Source organism: Macaca mulatta, chromosome 2 (genome assembly GCF_049350105.2).
Source record: "Macaca mulatta isolate MMU2019108-1 chromosome 2, T2T-MMU8v2.0, whole genome shotgun sequence".
Lineage (NCBI taxonomy): Eukaryota > Metazoa > Chordata > Mammalia > Primates > Cercopithecidae > Macaca > Macaca mulatta.
In genome coordinates, this window is record NC_133407.1 from 153,190,640 (window position 1) to 153,199,653 (window position 9,014).

At 48.7% G+C, this 9,014-nt stretch overlaps 1 pseudogene; it reads left to right on the plus strand.

Annotated features, from left to right (window-relative positions):
* The first annotated feature begins 7,550 nt into the window (after window positions 1-7,550).
* Window positions 7,551-7,669, plus strand: LOC114676466 (5S ribosomal RNA; annotated as a pseudogene).
* Window positions 7,670-9,014: the final 1,345 nt, after the last annotated feature.

The window sequence follows — 9,014 nt, forward strand, 5'->3', positions numbered from 1 at the left end:
GAGTCCACAGTTCCCTTTCCAAGTTCCTGAGTCCAAATGTGTCTGGCTATCAGAGAGACGACTCGGAGCATGTTCCATAAGTGCTACACGTCACCCCGGTGGGGTGTGGAGTTACCTCCCATAATCAATCACATTGATATTTCTACAGCGAAATCTATGACTACTCACAGTAGGTGGGCTGGACATGGTAGCTCAAGCCTGTAATTCCAACCCTTTGGGAGGCCAAGGCAGGAGGATCGCTTGAGCCCAGGAGTTCAAAACCAGCCAGGGCAACATAGCGAGACCCCATCTCTAAAAAAAAAAAAAAGAAGAAGAAGAAGAAAGAAAGGAACAAAGGAAGGAAGGAAGGAAGGAAGGAAGGAAGCAAGGAAGGAAGGAAGGAAGGAAGGAAGGAAGGAAGGAAGGAAGGAAGGAAGGAAAGAAAAAGAACCACAGTATATGAGCTAAATTGTTTCTAAATAGTTTCACAAAATTTCAAGTTTTGCCACCTTTTTGTTTTGTTTTATTTTTCAAAACTTTTTGAATATGGAAATTTGTATAGATGGTTCTTTGGATCATTATTATTATTATTATTATTATTATTTTTTTTTTTTTTTTTGAGATGAAGTCTCGCTCTGTCGCCCAGGCTGGAATGCAATAGCACGATCTCAGCTCACTGCAACCTCCACCTCCTGAGTTCAAGCAATTCTGGTACCTCAGCCTCCTGAGTAGCTGGGATTACAGATTACAGGTGCCTGCCACTACCCCTGGCTAATTTTTGTATTTTTAGTAGAGACAGGGTTTCACCATGTTAGTCAGGCTGGTCTCGAACTCCTGACCTCAGGTGATCTGTTCGCCTTGACCTCTCAAAGAGCTGGGTTTACAGGCGTGAGCCACTGCACTTGGCCTGGATCATTATAATTCTTAGTGATTCTCAACTTTGGCTGCATATGAGAGTGAGATGGGGAGTTCCTTAAAGGCAGACTCTTGGGCCTCACACCACACCACATGAATCTGTCTCGGGGGGTGAGACTGGGCATCTCTTTAAGAAGCTCCTAAGATAAGTCTGATGTGGACCCCGGATGAACCACGGTTCTATAGATTATGAAACAGGATGGGGTGGGGTCTCACTCACATAGGGAGTACCAAGGAAGACTTCCCCGAGGACAGGACCAAAGGATGCACAGAAACCTGCCAAGTAAAGGACGTCAGAATGTTCCCAGCAGCGGGAACAGGGTGAGCAAGCTCCCTGTGGTCAGAAGGGAGGCAGCTGAGAGTCAGAGGAACTGAAAGGTCCCCAGAGTGGCAAGAGCCTGGGAGCAAAAGGTGACACTGCCCAAGCTGAGTTCTCCCGCTCTGTCTGCAGCTGAGACGGGGAACCTTCCTGAGGGGGAAATCTGTGTAAATAGGCAAATAGACACTTTCTTCCCAGAGACAAGTAAGCAGCAGCCCTGGTCCTTTCTTCCTAGCCAGAGCAGGAGGGTACATTAAAATCAGAATGTCTGGGGCTGGGAGGAGACACAGATCCTCTAACCTACTTTTTTTTTTTTTTTTTTTTTTTTTTCGAGACAGAGTCTCGCTTTGTCACCCAGGCTGGAGTGGAGTGGCTAGATCTTGGCTCACTGCAACCTCTGCCTCCCGACTTTAAGTGTTTCTCGTGCCTCAGCCTCCCGATTAGCTGGGATCACAGGCACACGCCACTTCACCCAGCTAAGTTTTATATTTTTAGTGGAGGCGGTGTTTCACCATGTTTGCCAAGCTGGTCTTGAACTCCTGACCTCGGGTGATCCACCTGCCTCAGTCTCCCAAAGTACTAGGATTACAGGCGTGAGCCACCATGTCTAGCCTAAGCTGATGATTTTAAAGTGTTTTTATCTTTAAAATTATTTGGGTGCCTTTTAGTCAAACAAACAATTTTGCCACTGCCCCTATAGTGGTTGGAGCAAAGTGGAGGTGATGTTGGCTGTCTGGAGATCTGGATCTCCCCAGATCTCTTTGGGACTCTACGGAACCCAGTTTGAAAACCCCAGGGAACCATGACTCAGGGAGAGACATCGGGATTGTCCAAGGTGCCCCCAGCCACCCTGCACAGGGCTGGAGTCCCTCTCCCAAGAGATTGGCCTGGGCGGCACTCCCCAGACTTTTAGCTGTCAGGTCTTCCTGCATAAATTTTCCATTTGCTGCAACCCATCTATTATGGGCCACATTGTGTCTCCTCCAAAAGAGATGTTGAAGTCCTAACTCCTGCTACCTGCGAATGTGACCTTATTTGGAGATAGTGTCCTTGCAGATGTAATCAAGTTAAGATGAGGTCATTAGGGAGGGTCCTAATGCAATATACGAGAGTCCTTATAAGAAGAGGAAAATTTGGACACAGGGACACAGAGGAAGATGGCTACGTGATGACAGAGGCCAGGGGTGGAGTGACGCAGCTGCAAGCCAAGGAGCACCAAGGACTGAGAGAGGCCACCAGATGCTAGGAAGAGGCAAAGAAGGCTTCCACCAGGAGCCTCAGAGGGATCTACCACTTCGACTTAGGACTCCAGCCTCTGGACTGTGTGAGAACATATTTCTGTTGTTTTAAGCCACCAGGTTTGTGGCACTTGATCACAGCAGCCCTAGGAAACAAACCCACCTCCTAAATCATTATTCATTTAATTTGTTTTTCTTCAAACAGACTCACTTCTAAACAACTTGCACACATTTTGCCAAAAAGTAAAGCTTTCATTGCTGCTACAAATGCAAGATCACAATCCTTTCTATAAATAGAAGATGCCTTAAAAATGCAGACAATGAAAACCAGCCAACCTTGCTGGCTGCAGGTGCTCAGCGGCTCTGATCTGGGGCTGCTTTTGTTCAAAAAGGAGATGAGCAAGTGACCAAGGTGGTGAAGATGCTGGAGCACCTCACTGAGGCTGCTGCTGCCACTGCTTCTTTTTTGTTTTGTTTTGTTTTTGTTTTTTTAGACAGAGTTTCACTCTTTGTTGCCCAGCCTGGAGTGCAGTGGTACGATCTCAGCTCACTGTAACCTCTGCTCCTGTCTCAGCCTACTGAGTAGCTAGGATTAAAAGTGCCCACTACCACACCCAGCTTATTTTTGTATTTTTAGTAGAGATGGCATTTCACCATGTTGGCCAGGCTGGTCTTGAACTCCTGACTTCAGGTGATTTGCTCCCCTCTCAGCCTCCCAGAGTTTTGGAATTACAGGCGTAAGCCACTGCACCTGGCAGCTTCTTCTTGATTGAGCAACTGGATAAATGAGAATTGAAAAGAGAAAATATATAATAAGGAAGCTATAGTTCACAATAATTTATTGTATATTTCAAAGTAGCTAGAAGAAAAGAATTGTAATGTTCCCAACACAAAGAAAGGAGATTTTTTTTTTTTAAATTTTTATTTTTTATTTTTTATTTTTTGAGATGTAGTCTTGCTCTGTCACCCAGGCTGGAGTGCAGTGGCACAGTCTCAGCTCACTGCAACCTCCACCTCCTGGGTTCAAGCTATTCTCATGCCTCAGCTTCCAGAGAAGCTGGGACTACAGGCTCACACCACCATGCCTGGCTAATTTTTGTATTTTTAGTAGAGACTGTGTTGGCCAGGCTGGTCTCAAACTCCTGACGTCAAGTGATCTGCCCGCCTCGGCCTCCCAAAGAGCTGGGATTACAGGTGTGAGTAACCATGCCTGGTCAGAAAAAGATAAATGTTTGAGGTGATGGAGATCCCAATTACCCCGATTTAATCACAGCACATCATATACAGGTATCAAAATATCACATGGACTGTGATACGTACTACTATTACATATCAATTTTTTAAATAACAAAAAGAAAAGAGAAAAACTCCCTTATTACCTGAATACATCTCATTCTGGGATGCTTCTCATGGTTGAGGCTTCAAGGGTGGGTAATCCATCCCTGCCCACCTTCCCTCTATGTTTGAGGGAATTGATGCCCAGAAAGGTTCAGTCATTTGTCCACAGTCACACAGCAAGTTAGCTGCCAAGTCTGGATCTGGGCCGAACTCCTATGTGCTTTCCAGGAAATCACACGTCAGATACTTCTTGGTCCCATTCAGAAGTCCCAAGTCATGCATGGTGGCTATCAGCTGAGCACATAGACACAGAAGGGCATTAAACCCTGAAGGCTGAACAAACAGATTCAGCCTGTGTGTCATAAGCATGAGCAGTGACAGCCGGTGGATTACAGAATTATTACTGTGCTCCAAGGCAGCTGGACTTAGGCAAAATTTGGCTCACACAAAAGGTTATTATAACCCAAATGAAGATTTTTTTTCCTTCTCACTTCCCTAGACCATCCGTAAGGAAAATCGGGGTCCCTGCAGGCAGCAGTCCTGCATCTTGTCAGTAAGGTCACACACTAAATGACAGAGGTCGTAGGGCTCATGTCCAAAACCAGACATCCCTTTCACCCTCATCCTGGCTGTGTGGCGATCTCCTTCCTGCCCTATCTCTGCTGCTCTGTCATCTCCTCTTAGCTTTCATTGCTCCTCTGGCCCATGGGAAGGAGCAGGGCTCATAGCTTAGGGTCTGATACACTTGGATTCAAATCCCAGCTCCACTGTGTCGCCCTCCGTCAGTGGCTCACCTCTCTGAGCCTCGATTTCCTCATCCATGAAATGGATCCCTCCTCCCAGGCTATTAGGAGAGGTCCATGAGAAAGCGTCTGTGAGCACTTGGCTCAGTGCCTGGCACACAGTAGGAATTCAGTAAATACCGATGCCTTCACCCTGCTGGGTTGTGAGTTCCTATTTTTCTCTGCCATATGTAGGGCCAGCTTTGGAGGCTTTCCATGCAACCATCAATAATAACACGAGGCTGGACGAGGTGGCTCATGCCTGTAATCCCAGCACTTTGGGAGGCCGAGGCGGGTGGATCACTTGAGGTCAGGAGTTCGAGACCAGCCTGGCCAATATGGTGAAACCCCATCTCTACTAAAAATACAGAATTAGTTGGGCATGGTGGTGCATGCCTATGACCCCAGCTACTTGGGAGGCTGAGGCAGGAAAATCACTTGAACCTGGGAGGCAGAGGTTGCAGCGAGCCAAGATCACACCATTGCACTCCAGCCTGGGCAACAAGAGCAAAACTCTGTCTCAAAGTAAATAAACAAATAAAATAATAATAATAACACAAGTTGTGTGTCTTTCCATGAGCAGCCCTTTCCTGCATTCGGCTCTGCATTGGTGCTGTGCGGAAGACACTAGGACTACCCTTAGGCCCCAGACAGAGGAACCCATGTCTATGGGCTCCCAGAGGGGCCCTCCTGAGGCTGCACACCTTCCCACAAGGTCATATACACATTCCACAGGGTCCAAGGGATGTGACCACCATGAGCCAGTACCCTCCAACTTCTAAATTGAACCCTGGGTACACCAGGCCCCAGAGTCCCTGCCCATGGGCCTCTCCCCCATTCATTCAGCTGAGGGTGGAGAGGCACACTGGTGTGTACCCAGGCTTAAGGCTGGACAAGGGGGCTGTGCTTGGGGGTTGAGCTTGAATGGAAGGTGGGTTGTCCCTCTGCATGGACCAGAGCTGCTCAAGTGGGAGGACAGAGCTTGGAATGGCAGGAGAAGAGGGGTGAGGGGCAGGCCACAGGCCAGGGCCTCAGATGGAGGCTGGCACTCCCCAGCCACCACTTGCTGGATCCAGCTCCAAGGAGCCTGGGAACTTTACATTCTAAGGTGGCCTCCAGCTCACCACGAAAATAAGCACACCAAGGCGGGAGGGCAGGGTAGTTTGTGCCTAACAGCGTATTAGCCTGACATATAACTTCTCAATACTGAGAGAGTATTTGCAGCATTTGTCATCTCAGGGTAGAACTCTGCCAGTGCCAGGGGTGTCCTGTGTCATCCCAGTGGTTTTCTCGACCACTGACCCACAGGGGACAACACATTTGTCAAATAAGGAAAGTGCTGGGCCCGAGCCTTTCAATACACAAGTATAGAATAACAGGCTTAAAGGCTACAAATAGCATCAAAGCACGAGGGATGATAATGCCTCTAGAGACCAGGTTCAAGTTCCCATGTGACAAGTGTCACCTCCACCCTTGGTGCCACTTGCACAACAAGGGTATTAGCTTCTCTCCTCCCCCAGGGCCTGTCTAGGATACCCCTTGGTAACCTGGACCTGTCTCTTCCCTTCCCATACTCCAGAATGAGCCCCTGGGCCCAGGTCAGGCACCTGAGACTCAGATGGACAACCTCCTGTGCCCCCTGCCCCTCTCCTCTTGCTCATTCTTGCTGGTTTTGCCATCCTGGCAGAAGTCATCAGAATGACAGTGATAGTTATGAGAACTCATCTTGTGTAGGCTCTGACCTTCACATTCACCCTGGACGGGGCTCTAGTGCCATCCTCATTTTACAGACAGACAAAATGAGGCTCAAATTGGGGCTAATCCTGTGCCTAAGGTCACAGTTGGTAAGGGGCAGAGCCTGGAATTGAACACACATCTCTCCGAGTCCCAGAGCCAACACATCTGCCCCCAAGGCTAGAAACCACAGATCAGAGGGACCTTCTGGGCATTCCTCTGTGTCATGGGACAAGTCACTTGCTGACCTCTGTTTCCCTGGGGAAGTGGCTTTGGGGGATACCTGGGGTCATCTAGAGCTGAGGGATCCTGGGAATCCAGGAGTGGAGCTGGGGCAGCCTGAGAACGAGGCCCACCCCACTCCAGCTCAGATGACCAGTCCCAAGGGCCCAATCAGGCCAGCCTTGGATCAGGCCATAAGTGGGAACAAAACAGTCAGGGAGCTTGCCTCTCCCGCTTTGTTTATGGTCTGGGAGCTGAGAATATTTTGAATTGTTGTGTTTGGGGAGGGAGGGAAAAATAACCAAATATAAGAAGGCAGTCACTGGGAGGCCCGGGCAAGAATGCAGAGGAATCAGGCCTGCCTGGGGATGTCTGGGCCACCGGAATGCTCGGAGGCCCAGCACCCTCTAGCTCAAGGATCCAGCACTGATGAGACATTCACGTTGCCTGGAGAGCTTTATCTTAAAGAACGAAGGACAAAGAAGAAGAAGAAGGAGAAGGAGAAGAAAAAGAAGCAGCAGCCGCTGCCACCATCTCATGCCCATTTAAATGAGAATTTCTGAGCGTGGGACCCCAGGCATCAGAACTTTTTCAGTTTCTCCTTGGGCCACCAAGGTTGAGAACTGGTACCTCCTGTAGCAGTGGTTCTGAAACGCCAGCTGTCTCGGAAGCCCCTGAAGTGCTTGTTAGACAGGACCGTGCCCCACCACAGAGTTTCTGATTCATTAGGTCTGGGCTGGGCTGGGGCTTTGTTTTTCTAACAAGTTCCCAGGTGAAGCTGCTAGTCTGGGGGCCAGACTTTGTGAGCCTCTCCCCTGCATTCTCAGGACTCCTTTTGTGGCTTGTGGACCCACAGCCTGGGATGTCTCCCAGGAGCTTGTTAGAGATTCAGAATCTTGGCACAGAAGCTCACACCTGTAATACCAGCATTTGGGGAGGCTAAGGCTGGAGGATTGCTTGAGCCCAGAAGTTTGAGATCAACCTGGGCAACATAGAGACACCTCATATCTATTTTAAAAAGCAGTCTATGGCCATACCACCCTGAACGCGCCCGATCTCATCTGATCTCAGAAGCTAAGCAGGTTTGGGTCTGGTTAGTACTTTGGTGGGAGACTGCCTGGGAATAACGGGTGCTGGAGGCTTTTGGTTTGGCCGGGCGCAGCGACTCATACCTGTAATCCGAGCACTTTGGGAGGCTGAGGCGGGCAGATCATGAGGTCAGGAGATCGAGACCAGCCTGGCCAACATGGTGAAACCCCATCTCTACTAAACATACAAAAATTAGTTGTGTGTAGTGGCAGGTGCCTATAATCCCAGCCACTTGGGAGGCTGAGGCAGGAGAATCGTTTGAACCCGGGAGGCGGAGGTTGCAGTGAGCCGAGATCGCACCATTGCACTCCAGCCTGAGCAACAAGGTGAGACTGTCTCAAAATAAATAAATAAATAAATAAATAAATAAAATAAAAATGCGGAGCGTGATGGCTCACACCTGTAATTCCAGCACTTTGGGAGGCTGAGGCAGGTGGACTGCTTGAGCTCAGGAGTTTGAAACCAGCCTGGGCAACATGGCTAAACCCTAGTCTCTATAAAAAATACAAAAATTAGCTGGGCATGGTGGCTCATGGCTATAGTCCCAGCTACTTGGGATGCTGAGGTGAGAGAATGGCTTGACCCTAGAAGGTGGAGGCTGCAGTGAGCTGTGATCATGCCACTGCACTCCAGCCTGGGTGACAGAGTGAGATCCTGTCTCAAAAATAAATAAATAAATAAATAAATAAATAAATAAATAAAATAGAAGGCCGGACGGGTGGCTCACCCCTGTAATCCCAGCACTTTGGGAGGCCGAGGCAGGCAGATCATCTGAGGTCGGTAGTTTGAGACCAGCCTGACCAACATGGAGAAACCCCTTCTCTACTAAAAATACAAAATTAGCCAGGTGTGGTGGCACATACCTGTAATCCCAGCTACTTGGGAGGCTGAGGCAGGAGAATCACTTGAACCCAGGGGGCAGAGGTTGCAGTGAGCAGAGATCGCACCATTGTACTCCAGCCTGGGCGACCAGAGCGAAACTCCATCAGAAGAAGAAGAAGGAGGAGAAGGAGAAGGAGAAGGAGAAGGAGGAGAAGGAGAAGGAGAAGGAGAAGAAGAAGAAGAAGAAGAAAAGAAGAAGAAAAAATAAATAAATAAATAAATAAATAAATAAATAAATAAGAAAGAAAGAAAGAAATTCAGAATCTCCAACCCCACCTCAGACCTACTGAGTCAAATTCGTATGTTAACAACATCCTGCCGTGAGTATATGCACTTTTCAGTTGAAGCGGGACTGGAAGGTCACCTTGGCTAACCTCATGCCATTGATGGGGAGACCGAGGCAGAGGAAGATGGAGGTCCCTCTGGGTTACAGAGCCACTAAGGATCCACTCATGGCTTGGAATTAGGTCTCTGCAGAGGAGATGGGGAGGGAAGGGGGCTCTTGTGGGTAGAGCC